This window comes from Choristoneura fumiferana, chromosome 14 (genome assembly GCF_025370935.1).
Source record: "Choristoneura fumiferana chromosome 14, NRCan_CFum_1, whole genome shotgun sequence".
Lineage (NCBI taxonomy): Eukaryota > Metazoa > Arthropoda > Insecta > Lepidoptera > Tortricidae > Choristoneura > Choristoneura fumiferana.
The window spans coordinates 5,411,764-5,425,066 of NC_133485.1; the positions used below are offsets into that span (position 1 = coordinate 5,411,764).

The window sequence follows — 13,303 nt, forward strand, 5'->3', positions numbered from 1 at the left end:
CTCGCGCGCAGCGGCCGCGGCGCGCCGTCCCTGTCGCGCCACGCCGCACACAAGCAGACACGAGCGAGCCGCGCCGGGTTCCGCGGTTGTCCGCCGACTCGACGCGGCGCTGACGTGCGTTACGCCAACCCTCCAGTGTTTCTACTGTGAAATCGCCCCTGTTATTTCGTTATTTGTTTATAAAGTCACCTAAGGATTCGATCGGAAGGCTTCGTCCGCATGAACCGCGGCCGCGAGTACTGTACGTGTGTGAGTTCGGAGCGAACTGTTGTGGATTGTGAAACGGGTCGGCCGTGTTCGTTTATGTGCTGAATGGTGATTAAAAGTAATTTACTTTGCATTTACGGTGTAGAGAGTCGGTGGTATCGATCGGTTATTGAGAGACAAAGCGGATTGTTGTGGCGGAAGAAGCCGGAAGTAGAGGTGAGTGTAGCTGGTGTTATGTTGTGATAGTGCGAGAGCGGGGCGCGGGGGGCCTCGCACCGGTTAATAGCCTCACATTCTAAGTAAGTAATACCCTGCCCTAATGGGATAATGGCAGGCCGCCGCTGCCAGCGTTCGAAATATTTATAAAGCGGCCGAATCGCGCCGTGTCAACAAGAGCCATGTTTGCCTTTCCATTTAGGCGAGGGAGTCGATAGCATGGACGAGGGACAACTATACACCATGGCTTATTGATATTTTTATCTTCCCAGCTCTTAGGCATCCGTTTGAATAACTTCCCCTGAGGTTTGTCTGCGTTATTAAAGTTTTTAACTTGAAATCTCGCCTACCACGAGATTCCATTACGTTTCAATAGTTATCTACTTCTAATCAGCCAATTACTGAAAATAACGTTAATAACATCCTAGGTGCAGAGTAGCTTTAATAAAAAAACTACGTCTACGCTACGACCTACGACTACTATTAGATAGGGTTGCCAAAAACGGTCAAGTGCGAGTCGGACTCGCGCACACAGGGCTCCGTGCTATTATCTATACAACATTAGATATTACCAAAAAACGGCAATAAAACCACGTTTGTTGTATGGGAGTGGGGGCCCCCTTAAATATTTATTTTATTCTATTTTTAACCCCCGACGCAAAAAGAGGGGTGTTATAAATTTGACCGCTATGTGTGTCTGTGTGTCTGTCTGTAGCACCGTAGCTCTTAAACGGATTTAAAACGCGGTTTTTTTTTCATTTGAAAGCAGGTTTTGTAGTGATGGTTTTTAGACATGTTTCATCAAAATCGGTCTAGCCATTTTTGAGATATTGAACTATGAAGTGACAAAGTGGGGGGTTTTCCAACTTTTTGTTAGTACTTAACTTTAACTTTTTGTTTTTGTTACTTATAGCGGCAACAGAAATATTACCTTTTTATAAAAAAAAATACAAACAACACTGTCGATCAGAAGAACTGCTAGAAAACCTGCTTTCAAATAAAATAAACCGCATTCAAATTGGTTCATCCGTTTAAGAGCTACGGTGCCACAGACAGACACACAGACACACATAGCGGTCAAACTTATAACACCCCTTTTTTGCGTCGGGGGTTATAAAAGTCGTCATGAAATGAAGCTCTATGTTAGGGCGGCGTAGCATAATGCAAAGCTCTGCGCAGGTGGCGACACTAGCGCAAACCGCCATGACAACGTCACGTCAGTTAACCATGCATGACCAAATTAGGTACCTATAAAAATCATGACAATATTTATGTATTTATTAGATTAGTAACAATATAACATGATATTTACATCGATAGTAACGATAGAGCTATATTTCCAAAAAAATATTGAAATAATATGATATTAGGATGGCATCCCACGGATATTTTAATATACTCAAAAAACTGTTTACGGTTAGTGCTGCAATCTGACGGCAGAAAATTGCAGTAATAATAGTGTTCAAATGTATCAAGCTTCTAACCGTTTATTTTTAATATTTTTGGTTATTAGGTAATTTATCACAATAACTTTCATTGTAAGGTTTAATTTAGAAGTCAGATGGCGTTTAGGGGGGTTAGAAATAGAAAATCCATTAGCCATCGACCGTACTACCCACACAAATCAATGGAACCATGACTAAAGCGCGGGCAAATCGAATTGCGTGATTGTACGATATAGAGCACAAATATCTTAGTAATTGAAAGCAATTAAGATACATTATATGATTTTAATAGAGTACGGCAATACAAGTTTGTAACAACCATGGTTTCCGAACAATTTTACGAAAGCTAGTATATTTTCCTGTGTCAGAGTTATTTCTAAAATGCTAATACATCTGGTACTACCCAGAGTTTATCTACACCTACCTATAAAAGAGTAACGCCACTGAATGACTGATTGACAGACTGGATTTAGTTTAGTTTTGAAATTTGGCAAGATTATTCCTTAAAGTTCACAGAGGTGCACTAAAAATGGATATTTTCAAAGTCCCACGGCATAGAGACTTGGCTATTTTTTCATTTTTCCTATGTTGCGGAATAAAATGATCACACATGCTCGTGCAAGATTCAAAGATGACAGCTTGAGATTGATTGACTGACGCGTGGAAAGCCGGACATTGGTTGCATTTTAGTACGTACTCATACTCACTTACCTAAAGTACTTATGTAGAGTTTCTCAACTGGCGCAACAAACTGTTAGGTAAGTTGAGCACGGTATTACTATGTTAAATCTACGTAGAAGTTTCTAATAGATTCATCATCATCGCATCCTATATACGTCCCACTGCTGGGCACGGGCCTCCTCTCAGATGAGATAGCTTGGGCAGTAGTTCCCACGCGAGCCCAGTGCGGATTGGGAACTTCACACACACCATTGAATTGCTTCACAGGTATGTGCAGGTTTCCTCACGATGTTTTCCTTTTTTTGCTAATGTCTAATCCACTCGCACTTGGCCGGTTTTTTACTGGTTGCAAGAGACTCTTGCTTAATTTCTACTTGATGCCTCCAGATATCCATGAGAAAAATATTATTAACAGACAGACAGACGGATAAGGAAGGATTCATAGTTATCCTAACTACTATAAATACGTACCTATGTGTGTATATATGTTTGTTAAAAGTACTTAACCGATCGCTATGAAATTGGGTACGGACATAGAGCCTGAGAAGGACATGGGATAGTTGCTTTATCTCGAAAAAGTGTATACTTCCCGCGGCCGCGTGATAAACGAATTCCTCGCAGACAGACAGAAACGGCAACAGTTAAATAGTAAAGATACAAGGATTTTTATTTTCGAGGCACTGAACCCTAAAACAGACGAACGATATTTTAATAACTCTGTTTCCTCTGGCAGTCTAATTCACATGCATCCCAAACGACTTGACAAAGCATAGATCTTCACAAAACCGGGCGTTGATTCCACAAAGGATTTTGTTGAAGGGCTTCGAGAACCCTAAACTACGTTGTCGAGCTGAGGGTACTTCGTGATAAGTAGACAGACACCTTTTTAGGGACGCAACGAAACAACCGTGTCAACAAAGGACCAAGTCGCAATCCAGTATGAATATACGCTTCTGATTACTGGGCTAGTTTCCTTTAAAAAATCGATATAATTAGTCTGTCGATCTTGCATTTGTTTTGTTGACGAAGCCTGTTGCGGATATCGATTTGTTCAATATGGCGAAGCTTGGATGTCTCAAATATTCACCTGACGAAACTTGCGCTGTGGACGTGGTCTTTCTAAAGTGTGGTTGTTTTTCTTATAAGTGGTATTAGTCATTAGTCCGTCAGTTACATTATCAGAAAATAATGGACACGCTTTTTTAAAATTAAACAAAACATTATGAAGCTAGTTAAAATTCCGCGTAACGTCAAGCCGTCCTACGTGCGGTGCGTGTAACTTTGACGCGCTTCACCTTTGTCATTTTTAATTAAGTTTTTATCGAACAGCTGGCAAAGGCGGCCCTGATGGTAAGTGATCACCGCCGCCCCTGGACACCTACAGCATTATAAGGACTGCAGGCGATACACTCACCTTTTGAAGGCACCCAATTCATAGCTAGATGGAAAAACCCCAGCAGCGACTCCATTCCATATTTTACACGTACGAGGAAGAAAGGATTGTTACTTAGGAATTATGTTTGATTGTCAAAACAAATAATACGTGTCCCATATTTTATTATAATATAACTGAACCTTAATATAGTAATATAATTGCTTCCAATACGGCGTTTCTTTTAATAGCAGCAATTAAATCAAAATGTGGGTGTTTTATTTTCAGTCCAAGTCCAAACATGTGTGAGGGAGTTCATTCGAGTTATAAAAATGTTTAAGCTATTTTCTGACAAAGTAAATCGTTTCCTTTTGAGGTAGGAATAGTTCACCTCTAGTGATATGATAAAATCGTGATAGACTCGGGAAACTGATTTGCAATCACACGGCTTGTGCACGGTCGGTAATATGACATTACAAATAGAAGAGGCACAGTACCTACACTACAAGCTCATAAATTTCGCTTTGCCAAAGAAAAATCACGACAAAAACCACCCAAACGCTGGCGAGTGGTAAGCGTAACTCATACATATTTAATTTTTATACCAATCTGACTCGTGTTAAGCTATGACGCCCGGAAAACTTAAGTTCCGATTTTAAATTTTGTCATTTTCATATTTTAAACAAAAATGGTGGGTTGACTTCTCGGCCACCATTACAAGCTTTTTGATTCGGGTAGGAATAACTACGAGTATGTATGTAGCAGGGAGGTGCTATACAATTCCTGCGAGAACCGACTTTACTAAATCACAGCCTCGCTACGGATGAGGCATAATGTCCAACACCCAGACAAGAGATGTTAGTAGAGTAGAGCGGTTAGTTCCGAAAGAATGTGACGTCTCTCGATGAGAGCGAAACATAGATGTCGCTAGTGCTGCTGCTTAAGTAGCGTAGTAGAAATAAGCAACCTGAGATATGTATGCCTAGGAAAAAATCGTGTCTAGATTCCTGTCCAGCGGTGGTGTAGGGGTTATAGCACGCAGCACGGATTGCTGAGGACATGGGTTCGATTACCAGCGCTGGTCTCTTTTTCTGGTTTATCTCTGCATCCATGTCTCAGTTTGTATTTTCGATATTAAATCATCTTTTCAAAATACGTGTTCAACGACACTCAGCTTGCTTAGGCTTGGATCGGAAAAAAATATCCCCCAAAAACTCTGCCATATATATTTTTTTAAGTTTTATTTTTAACTTACCTAACTACGAGATCTACCTACTCATGCTAAATTTCAGCTTTCTTGCACTAGCAGTCTCTGAGTTAAGCCACGGACGGACGGACGGACATGACGAAACTACAAGGATTCCTCATGTGACAACGGAACTCTAAAAATATCGTAAACCATATGGACCGTGGAAAGCAAGCTTCAATTTTAGCTCTAGTGAGTAGCATTTATTTCCACGCAGCGTCAATTTTAATTGATTCGAGATGTAATTACCGCCGCCGCCAGTTAATTTCTTATTTCTACATAATTAAAGAAATATACTACTTATTCCTTATACTAGTTCCATTTCAAAACTAAAAAGGTGCTGTAGATACAAGCAAGATCGGTCGAGAGCAAACCGGATTCGTTTGACCATATCAATTCACATCACACCACACAACCAGTATCTTATCTCCACCAGTGTATTAGCAATCACTTGTAACATTCACTTCTTTATCTTGTTTTTACAATCAAAACCGATGGAGCTATCATTCATTTAATTCTCGCCTTTATTACCAGCGGGATTCGTCTATTTACAGTCGATAGCGTATCCCCGATTAATCAAAATCCAATTACAACGAAGCTTAAATCGGATTTGTCGGATGCTGTCATAAGATTTGGAAATAACAATGTTGTTTCCAACGCTGATCATTTTTCGTTTTGACTGGTAAATAAAGTGCGGGCGTAGTTAATTTGTTGAGGATTGTTCGCAGCGAGTACACAGCAAAAAACAATTCGAGCGCCATTTGTAAATTAAAGAATTGGACCATGCAAGCAGCGGCGATTCGCTGCGTCGTCATCATTCCGACCAAGCTATTTGCATTTTGGCACCAACTTAACTTATTTCATTAAAGTCAAATTTAACGTAAATTCTTGGACTTTATGAAACATTTTTAATCTTATCGTTTATTTTAACATTAGAAAGAGATTAGAGAGATCTTGGCGTTTTTTTTTATTGAAAAACACTTGAAAAATTACTGCAGTTACAGCAAATATGTATCTATCAGCGAGGACAAATTTAAATGGTCATTTACATTCTTTTGGTTTCCTAAGTAATACTATTTTATAAAAGCTGTTTTCAATAAAAAAATCCTCAAGATTGTTTACTCTTTTTCTAATGCTCAAATATACGAAATATAGGCTTGAATCAAGCCGCTTGATTCACATTTACGGCCATGTACGAAGCTTAGAATCTCCTATACACATTCTGATTAGCATACCGACAGATATTCAATCAACACTGCAGTGGCAAAAAGATTGTCCAATCAGCGCATAGAGTTGTTAGTAAATCGGGTCACAGTTTTTTGCTGTTGCTGCTCAATATTTTTGCCTCTTTAACTAATGCAGTGCATAAGCAAATAACAACCGTGATTCGTTTGAATCTAATATATACCTAAATATAACTGGAAATGTTTTAAAAGACAAAGAATTACATGTATGTTGAGGCTCCTCGCTTCAAGGGAGGTATAATATTGTGTTCCTTTCCGATATTCCCAATTTGTAGTTTTTCCGCCACGCAGCGCGCGGCGGGGGGCAGGCAGCAAAACACTCCTTTGTCCAACAACCTCAGCTATTCCCTTTCATGGAAACTGTTATTGTTACACCACACTTATTGCTCTGTTCTGCTCTTTGTATATTACCAAACCAATGTTGTTCAGGAATGGAATTGCGATCGCCGGAGGCCATTCAATCATGCCTTTATACACTATACACCCTATAGGCTTAAACGAGCTGTTTGTAATAGCAATACCGTTGACGGAACGTTCGAAAGCCATTCGATATTTATCGCCTCTAATTTAGATAACCACATTACGCTAACGGTTCTTGACAAGATTGGATTAGATTAGGTTTGATATTGACAAAGGATCTGAATAATAATTTATTAATAGTAAGTACGTAGAGCACGGTAGAGCGGTGTTGCCACCGTTATCTCTCGGCAGCGTTCGGCGAGCTCGCTGGTCGATCAGCAGCACTCTATTAAAATCACACTTGATTAGATCTCAGCGCGATTTAATTGAACACTCCGCCGCGGTATGCGCGCCTGGTCCCGCCGAGCGCCGAGCGCGGCCGCGCCGAGAGAGGACACCGCCTCCGCACAAACGTTTCTTTTTGCTCCCCCCGTCTCGTCCGATTCCTTCGAATTTTTTCCTTTGTCCCTTTTGTTGGAGTTTTCATATCCTTCTGTTTTCCGGATGGATTAATTTTAATTTGGATTCAAAGACCTCGATTCAGGGAGTGTTTTATTTTTTGTCTTTCGATTTGACTTTTCCCTTTGGGGCCGCTTTCATTATCAAACCGGAGAGGATAATATCGGAATGGAGCAGACATGCCCCTCGGACTGTATGCTTGTAATTTTGAAATTCTCATTGTTAGTAAAATTTGCAATTCCAACAGTAGTGAGTTCTAAATTCGGTGGGTCCTTGACACTCGCGAGTCGGTTGTAGTTGAGTATTTCGACATTGAAAGGAATTCATTGTGTACGACGGATGGAATATTTATCGGACTCGGAGGGTCGCGCGCGGGATCACGCCGCCCACTGGCAATTTGCTGTCCGCCCGCGACGCCGCGTCTCCTGTTAAACGCTATGCTAATGTAATGGGGCACATTTTGATCGCTGCCCACGGCTAATTTCAAATATTCAACGAGACTTGTGTCAGCTAGTTTGTTGAGCGTCTGTTTGATGTGGTTATTGATGGTTTGGTTTAAATTAGGAGCGTTAGTTCTGTAATAACTCCATAAAGACACGTTAGTTCTTTGGAGCTATTCAACTTGAAAATTATTTATTTCAATATGCAGATGCATGCAAGAAGGTTAGAAATCTCCTAGTAGGTAGAGGAATATACCTGTGATCCGCTCTTCTAGAATAAAATGTATTTAACCACATGCCGGGAACTCTAGCTAATTAATTAATATTTAGTAGGTATACAATTTTTATTTAGTATCTAAACTAAAATATAACATTACAATCTATATGTTAATACAATCATTACGAACACAAATTATTATTTTTAATGTTGTGCCATAATCTTTATTCTTTAATAACATTTCTTAATTAACATTTTCAACACATTTAATATTTTCAAGTTAAAATTAACAACGATAATAACATTACTTCTTAAGAAGTATGTAGGTACTTCTGAAAATCGTATTTCAAGATTGGTAACGTATTGCTCATTCGGCGAAATAATGAGTCAATCTACTTTTTGCTTTATCTCTACGGGTTCTACCTGCGCCGCCGCAACACAATGCATCTTTTGAGAACACCATTCCAGGTCTCTGACTATCGCCAGTCATACCATAATACCCCATCATACCCTTTAAAGAGTAATTGAGGGTTTCACGAACTTTAATTAGCCTCGGTGTTGCCTTTTTCGTTTATTTTGAGTGACTAATTTGAGGTTTGAGTGTGGAACTGCGAATAATTGTTCTGTAGGCGTGGGCCCGGTTTTTGTGGGCTCAATAAAGATCTGTGCTTTGATTAGCTTGTGTTATTGTCATTAATCGTGTTTGCGGAGCTTAAGCTGTTTATCGGGGAGTTGTTAGGTCGCTCACGTATCTGTTTGAATCGATGTGGAGTGAATTTTGCTAGTCGTACGGAGCGGGCGTCTACATGTGGCCGGCCGCGGCCGCATGTGTTGGTAGCCGCTCGTAAATCACTGCGCACGGCGGTAATGCGTAGATAAGAGCTCTCTCATTTGTTTTCCCATTTCCCTGGAGAAATTTCTTAGTGACATTACCGCAGTGTTTGACGTAACGAGCAATTACCGTGGCTTCGCTCGCCTCCGCTCCCACATTTAATAAACTGCGCGGTGAAGCTCGATAATGTTTTATTTGACAAATCGTATTCGATTTAATCGTGTTTTATAGATTAACGTATTCTTATTTTATTCCCGCGTGTTATTGTATCCATCCATTGTTGTTATGTCATCATCTGTTAGCTTGAATCGGACATTGGATTGTTGCTTTCGACGCGCAAAGCGGATTTGTAGAATCAATTTTACTGTTATTTAAGTCAGCATCTGTACAGTACCGTACATCGACGAAACTTGTCAAGCGGGCTGATGTAATTATCGTTTAACTGAGTACAGAGGAATTTTATCGCCATATAAACCAGTTACTGTGAAGCGGGCCTGTAGGAAAATGATTTCAGAAATCATTCTGCGACAGCAATATAACAAATCCATGCAATTACAAAATTCAATCTGCTAACAGAGCACCGCCGGGGCACGCTATCTCGCTTGATTAAGGCCAATTATAGTCTTTACGCGATTATACTGTCGCGATTCAGGGATAACCCCACTATTTACAGAGAGACGCCTCTTTCATTACCATGCCATGAATTGCCGTGCCATTTCCATGTTCGAAAGCCTAATGGGCAAAGGCGTGGATGAATTTAATCGCCGTACCACACGTTCTACTGCGGAAAATTACGATTGTAAACGGCCACGGAAAGAAAATTGGTTCAGGACCGTCCCGTTTATTGGAATCTGAATTTAAATTGAATCCGAAACAATGAATAACCCTTCATTTCAATTTAACTTCAAACAATGTGCTAGCAGCAAACGCTGAAGTGAAGTTGAACATACAAACGATAAATTGTAACTCGCCACATGGAGTTAAAATACATTTCAGCTGGGATTTGGAAGCGACCCGGCCGAGCGGAGCCGATCCCGCGATAACGAGCCTCGCTTCTCATACAAATTGACTGTCATTTTCTGGCGACAAACTGATATATCCATTACATTATTGATTCCTGTTTAATATCTGATTATGAAAACAAATGGCTATCGTTTTCAAATTATTCTTCAAGGACATTACATTAGAATATTCTGTGTACAGTCTATGTAGGTTTGAATAATTTAAATGACGACTCGTCATTATGACGACGCACTTATTTACGTTGATTGAAGAAATGAAAAACCGATTTTTAATTACAATCCGTATCTGTAACTAAATCGCTAGCTGCGTTTGTCGTGCATCTATGGGGCTATGGCTATGACAACATTAAAACATGGGTTTCTCTACAGTATGAGAGTCTACACGAAACGTTATTTCGGTATTTACGGTAGCAATAGTACCGTACACGGTGCGCAACTCCGACTCACACTTGGCCACTTTTTTATATATATTTTTTAAATTCTATCTAAAATTATGGTTAATCCACGGAGCATGATAATAGGCGCGACCAGGGTAGCATGCGTGCTAAGGAGTGAGAAGGCGCGCGAAGGTCGGCAAGGAACCAGTTTGGCGGGACGCCGCAAGGTGCCGGCGGCCGGGTTAAGTGCACTGCATTAGCATCATCGGCCACTCTTTCATGCTAGCCCAGCTTATCTCCAGCCCGGTCAATTTAAATGAGCCTATTCAATTCTGCGTCTCACGTCAAACCATGCAGTAAAAACAAAGAATCCACTGAGAATACGCGTAAAACACTCGTAAACCGCAAGTGCGGCGAACTTATTCGGTATAAAAGTTACGATATCTCCTAAATATTTTCGTCATTTGGCTAGAAAAATAGAAAGCAGTTTTATCAGAAATCTTTAATCGGCTTAAATCTTTATCTCCGCTGCAAATTTACTGAGCAATTTTCTGTGGAAGCCCTCCACGGGTTTTGTAAACCGGATATTTTTTGAGCGTAGGTGTAGTTGCGGCGCACCGCGCGATCCGGATGCTTCGGATTCCTTTCACGACTCAAATGATGATGGCTTTTGATCAAATCTCTGTTTATTTACGTCTTCTTCTTTAATTGTTCCTGCTTGGTATGACATCTAGTTTTATGTGACACAATTACTACTTATGTCAAAAGACACTAGCGACTACATTGCCGTGTAGACTCTATTTACTCTACATAACAGCATTTAATTTGATCTATGACTTTATAAATAAATTATGAATGCCCCTGACTCGTCCGTATTTATATAGTAAAAAATACACCTTCATTTCGCATCCAAATTTTTTACTCTGCAAAATTTTATGACCGCGTATTTAATTAAAAACTTATTTGTGCTGCGCATTCAACGCTGCTGCTGTGAAACAGGAGGGCGTGAGCGTTTCAGTTGAAAAGCATTCTAAAGATAAAGCATAAGGTATGTATTTCAAATTTGAAAAGTTTCGTCGAAACACTCGTTATTTTTCCAATCTAACAAAGAATCTCCAACTTCCATTGTTACAATTCGTTATGTTGTACTTTTGCGAACATTTTAATGTTGATATTATTTTAATAATCGCCCTCCCTTAATTCAGAAACACCTGAAAATAACGAATGCTCTTTGTTTAGTTTACTGGGACAGTGACAAAATCTGGAGGCGCGAGGGTAGCTACCAGGTTTCCATAACAACATGCGGCTGTGTTGCCCTCTCCGGTGCCCCGCGCTCCGCGCCCCGCGCGCTATCGATCGCCCCGCCCGCGCCCCGCTCCACTCCAAATCAAATTACAGGAGCACAAGCGGGTCGCGGTGCCTGCATGCTCGCACTCCGCCATGCCCGTGCTCGCTCGCCCTTGCCTCGACTCAATCAACTTTGTATTGGTGTAATAGTATTTTAATTCTATTGGCGCGCTTTTCACTGTAACCCCCCCCTAATAGCTTGTTTGCAAATTACAACACGTAACGGCGCTGGCAGCTCATTTGGCACATTTAATGGAACAGCCGAGAACGGTTTCAAATCGACCGTGGGCCGATAATTAATAAACTCTGTTCAATCAACGCGCGGAATGCCACGCACACGCGATTATCGTGCTTCAATTGTTTAATTTATTTTAATCAGCTGACTCCCTACCTAGTCTAGTTGTATGTAGTAGTCCTTATTAAAATTAATAATACCGAGCACAATTACCTTTACTGTAAAAATAAACGGCGACAATCCGACGGCAAAAGTTTCATAAATCACACTTAAAATACTTTCGGAGGCATCTTGTTTATTTAATCTTGTTTAAAATTCTTAGCTCCGTTGCTTTGTTTTTACGTGAATTTATAAACAAGATTAGACTTTTAATAAGTCGTTCCGATTATAAGCTCGCAGCGAAATTAGATTTAATTAAAAAATGTACAACAAGCCAGTCTGTTGAAGCGTTGGATTAGCTTCGCTCGGCAAACAATCGTCCACTCGCCGCAGCTGTGGGGGGCTCTATTACGGCGATGTAGAGCTACTAATGCCGCGGCGGGGCTGCACTCGCCAACCGATGTTGAAATAACACAATGATTGATTCGCGACATGGAGTGTGTCAGAACTCAGAACTAAAAACAAACACGACTTATCACCGATTTTATAGCGATCGGTAATAAAATCGATTATCGTATCGAATGGGTTCGCTCGGGGCATCGGGGACGCCGCGGCCGCTCGGGGACATTATAATGAGGGAATGTCGTGATGCCGACTCGAATAAACCGACGACGGGACATTTGTCTCCCTCCGAATAATGGAAAAGCGCTGAAAGGATATTTATCAAAACTGACGGAGCTCCGCGATGGCTTATTTTATTTGTTATATATTTCATCAATCGTTTAAATCGGGGACAATATAAAAGTCTGTGAGCCGCGAAACGCGTTCCAGCCTCGCTCCGGAATGGGAGCGTAACGTTTCGCAATTTTATTGTGATATATGTCACTTACTTGTTACTTCCTTCAAATTTGAAGTACTTACTCTAAATTGGTGTCGACCGCGCGTCACTGCGTCGGATAGTAAATTTGTCGTTAAATCATGTCCGCGATTGCATGTCGTGATGAGCATGCCCTGGAGTCGCGCCAGCGATGTTTAGTTTAGACGCGACTCCCCAAACAAAGTTTTTAATGCTTTTATTTATACGGATCGAGGTTGTTCACATTAAATTGTGCGTTGTCAAACTGCGCGGGAAAAATCGTTCTATTGTTGATAAAATAAGAATGCTTAGCCGCAATTTGTGAAGCGTGCAGTGCATTGCAGTGTACTAAAATATAATAAAATTTTAGATGCTTTTGGAAAGGGGCCAGTGTTTCAGCTGGATACTACCTATTCTCGTTCGCGGCGCATCTTTTGGTTATGAAAAATATGAGTCCGTTCCGTTGTTTAGTGTTCTAGCGGGAACTAAGTATGTTCTTAATCAAATTAGCGGGGCTGCTACCCGGAGCTACAGAGCCACGTGTTAGCG

The 13,303-nt window shown here is 40.8% G+C and overlaps 1 protein-coding gene across 1 annotated transcript in view; it reads left to right on the top strand.

Moving 5' to 3' along the window:
- The first annotated feature begins 74 nt into the window (after positions 1–74).
- Positions 75–13,303, top strand: part of LOC141434860 (uncharacterized) — a 117,187-nt gene continuing 103,958 nt past the window's right edge. The window contains exon 1 of the mRNA XM_074097319.1: positions 75–423. The gene's annotated coding sequence lies outside the window, so the exon portion shown is untranslated. The remainder of the gene's footprint in view (positions 424–13,303) is intronic.